Source organism: Cajanus cajan, chromosome 1 (genome assembly GCF_000230855.2).
Source record: "Cajanus cajan strain Asha chromosome 1, NIPB_CcT2T_4, whole genome shotgun sequence".
NCBI classification, from domain to species: Eukaryota; Viridiplantae; Streptophyta; class Magnoliopsida; order Fabales; family Fabaceae; genus Cajanus; species Cajanus cajan.
In genome coordinates this window covers 23,307,251-23,311,649 of record NC_138517.1, presented here as the reverse complement: position 1 = coordinate 23,311,649, position 4,399 = coordinate 23,307,251, and the positions used below count along the sequence as shown (strand labels likewise).

General features: G+C 29.8%; 1 pseudogene across 1 annotated transcript; it reads right to left on the bottom strand.

Annotated features, from left to right (window-relative positions):
* Positions 1–497: 497 nt before the first annotated feature.
* Positions 498–3,019, bottom strand: LOC145958972 (large ribosomal subunit protein eL34-like; annotated as a pseudogene). The gene is made up of 3 exons (XR_014434560.1): positions 2,600–3,019; positions 2,365–2,444; positions 498–1,171 (listed from the first exon to the last, which is right to left on the bottom strand). The product of XR_014434560.1 is annotated as a large ribosomal subunit protein eL34-like (transcript).
* Positions 3,020–4,399: the final 1,380 nt, after the last annotated feature.

Sequence of the window (4,399 nt, the reverse complement as noted above, 5' to 3'; positions counted from 1 at the left end):
CTTCTGAAATTTAATAACAAGTAACTAAGTGTGCTATATAATCCTATCAGATGCAAACAATCATTGAAAAATGCGTTTATAGTATGTTAATGGAACAATTATTGATTCAAGATCTTGCGTATTTAATTTGTACAATTAATCAACTGTATATAATAACTCATTACTATTGTCCAACATATTATATTCATATGTTCTCATATAGTAAAACTCTAACAGTAATAATTATAAAAATTGAATGATAAAAAGGTTATAAATACCTTCAGTAAATCAGAAACCTTCTCAGTAATATATCTTTGTTCAATATTGACTCCCTCCTATGTTACTTATGAACATGAATGCACAGTATAACTTCATCAACACATTACACCTAAAAGTAAAACTTAATAAATTCTAGGAACAATATATATAAATTATTGCAACCAAAACTACATGCCTGGGTGGGTTCAAAACTATATACAGAATAAATAATACAAAAACACAATAACAAAACTCCAACAACTTAGGTACTCACCAATTCCAGATTCTGAATTATCAAGATTCCCCTACTTTTGATCTAGAGACAAGCCAGATCCTACTTTTTCCTGAAACAGTTTTTAATAGGCAAACTGAAGTCAAGCCAAGGCAATACAACCAATAACTTAAAAAACCAAATCAAATAGCACACCACTAACTGTAGACAATAACTTAAATAATAAATTGTGTTGCACAATTAAAGTGTTACCAAACATACAAACCAGGTGTCATCTAAAATAAAACATTCAGATGAACTTGGGGTTCCCGACAATAAAACATTGCACCCAATTGAAAATCTCACAAAAGAGTTTGATGATTAAAGCAGCTCCTTACCTCCTCAACGTGTTGGGCATCACCAAGCATGCTCCCGACAAGAACATTAAAAATCATTTCATATTCTAAATATAAAAGACCAAAAAGCACAGAATCATAAAATAAATTTCAAATTAAGTTTCCACATTCATACTTAACACCATTGAAAGTCAAAATTCTTGAGCACAAATTAAGTTTTCAAGTATAATTATCAAATGATCTTTTGTGCAACAAACCTTTCTCTAACAGCTCCACCAGATAATACACCTCCATAGGCCCGATTTACTGTCCTGCGGTTCCTAGGCAATCTGGACCTCTTGTATTCAGCAGGTCTCAAGTGTGGGATCTACAGATTATGTAAGGATTAGAAAATCATGATAGGAGAAGAATGCTGCTTACACTACTTAGGACATGTTCCGATAAACAGCTTAATTAAATACCAAAGGCAAATTTAGGTAAACAGCTTCATTAAACACTTATTAAAACATGCATTTGGAAAAACTTATTTACAGTTTCATTGAGTTTATCTTGCAACGCAAGCACTATAAAAGTTCAAAAGCTTCTTTTAGTTTGTTTTACTTAGCTCTCCAAAATAGCTTACAAAAACAGTATAACTTTCTTCCCTCATTGATTAAAGGTACAAATTACACACATAAGCACTTCTTCAATAAGTGCTTAATTAAGTTGTTTACACGTAAGTGTTTACCATGTACACATTTGAATAAATAGTTACTATAATGGAAGAGGAATTATAGCAAAACTACTTTCATATACATTGTAAGCGGTTTTCATGTTATTCAAAAGATTGGAATAAGTTGAAACAAAATTTGTATACATCATAAGCTATTATTATTAACTGTCCCAAGTCTAAACAAAATGTAAATAAGTTCTCCCAAACATCATTATTCAATATGTTCATATTAAGTGAAAGCTTACTCATAAGCTTGGCCAGGAGCTTACAACAATAAGCCATAATCAAAACTCGTTCCAATCAGATAACTGATATAAATCATTTCAAAAAAGTGTTCACCGCATTACACATAACTCATTAACATTCAAAATCTGAATTCAGTTATCTAAGAATTAAGGCTACCAACAAACACCCAAAGGACTTGAAAATTATAGCATCCAAAACACCTCCTTAAAATGTCCATACCAACACCCATTCCAATCAGATAACTGAGAAAAATCATTAAGAAAAGCAGCTCAATCTCATTCCCACAACCTGTCCTCAATAGATACATACCCGTCACAAAAAACATAATCAATTAGGCACTGAACCAAAATTGAAGGGAAAAAAATAAGAATCATCCAGAAATTTTCCATCTCAACAATTTCACAAGACACAAGATAGACAAATTTCCCCAGAGTACAAAGCATGCCTATCAGATACATTCAGTAATTTTATAAATACCCAGATCTCTAAGTATACCAATTTTCATATATACAAATTAGATTCTTCACAACAAATCACTGATCCTTAGTATTCAAAGGAAATATGAAAAAGAAGACAAAATAAATATAAAAAAATATACATACCCCTTGGATCCTCTTTCAAGTGACAGGGCATTTGGGTCCGCTTGCCCTCTTCTTAGTGGTCTGGTACACCAACTTCCCACCTGAGACATACCCATTTGCAAAGGTCAGTTAAGCCACCAAACAACATTAACAAAATCAGATTTTGACAACAACCGAAGGAGCATAATTGAGATCAGGAGAAAAACACACAGTTGGGGAAAAACAAAACATAAAAAAATTGAAAGAAAAAGCATACCAGGGGTCTTAACAACCCGATGTTGGTTCGATTTGGTAGCATAGCTATGGCGCTTCCGGTAAGTGAGCCTCTGAACCATCGTTGTTGTTGACGAAAGCAAATGCTCAAACATTAACGAGAAAACACGAGCAAGAAAGTAAAAAGCAAAGGAGCACGCACGTCAAGCCAGAAAGAGAATGGAGTAGAAAGGAGGAAGAGAATAGAGAAATGGAATGAAAACCTAACCTGGGCGGCGGACTCTTAAATTTTTGGGGAGACAGAGCGAAATATAAGGCGCGGGGGGTTTTTTTTTTGATCTCGTGAGAAAATTAAACAGGGCGAAGAGACAAGGAAAAAAAAGGAAAATTACAAAGGGGAATAGATGTCCTCCCCTACTACTTGACCATAGTGTATGAGCAAAGAGGAAACAAATTGTGAAGGGGTGACACCGTTCGCTAAAGACCTAACAGATCCCACCAGATTGCGCGTGAGATAGATAGGGTTTTGTTTGGAATTGAAATTTGAAACGCATTGCCTTATGGGATTTGAATTTTCATGAAAATGGGGAAAATTGAACAGCGGGATAGTTTCCCGCTTAAGATATTTCTATTTATCAAATTCATTTTTTTTTTATATAAAATAACATAAATATAAATTGTCATTTCAATAATTTCTAAATTCATTTTTAAAAATTTAAATATATAATCATATTTTATTATAAATTCAATTTTAAAATTAGCCTAATTTTGAATTTTGAAATTTATATAATTTTTATGGGTTTTTTAATTACAAAAATTTAAATAACTAAATTTATGTTATTTTTAATATTTTATTTGGAAATTCAATTTCATTTGAGTTTTTTCCAAAAAAAAAATTATAAAAAAAATCTACAATAAATTATTATGTTTAGTCTTTTTTTTTTAATCTAAATCATGTTTACTCATTTTTTTTAAAAAAAATCAATTTAAATTTATTTATAACTTAACTAAAGATAAAAGAAATACAAAGGTTTTGATCTCCACTTTATTAAAAAATAACCTCCATGTAGTAGTTTTGTTGGTTATCCAATTTTACAGTTTTGTTGGTTTTTATAATAAAAATAAGACATAATTTAAAATAGATAAATTATTGACGGTTGAAAGAGGATGGAGCAAAGCAATTCTTGCATTTCAAAATCAAAGTGTTTAGGGTTTATTGAATATGCATTCCAATTTCTCACGGTAGTAGTACTTTCCATTTTCATTCGAATTAAATCTTCGATATAAGATTCTCAACCTCTCCATGTTCTTGTTAATCGAATTCATAACGACCATGTGTTACTGTCAAAGCCATGGTTGAGCCAAGTACTATGGTATTGATAAAAATTGATTCACTAGAGTGTGGGATTGTTTCTCATAATTTGTTAGATATGACTCAATGAAGGGTTTCAAGATTTCTTGTTTTCTTACTTCTTTTCCTTCATTTAGAAACAATTAAAGTTAAAAAAATAATTAAAAACTTGTAAATTATCCTTGTCACTTTTAAATCTAAATTACATTAATTTATAAGTTTGTTTTTAAACATAAAAATAAAGAAATTAAAAGATTATTTTATTAACATAAAATAAGAAACTTTTAATTTTTTAACTAAAAATTTACACTTTAAAATTATAAAATTATGAAATTAGAAAGATATTTTTCAATAAACAACTAAACTAAAAAATAAGAAATCAATAACTTAGAAAAATAAATTGACACTTCTAATTTCTTTACTTTAATTTATAATATTATTCATAAATTAATATCAATAATATTATTAGTATATTTATACATAAACTAATAA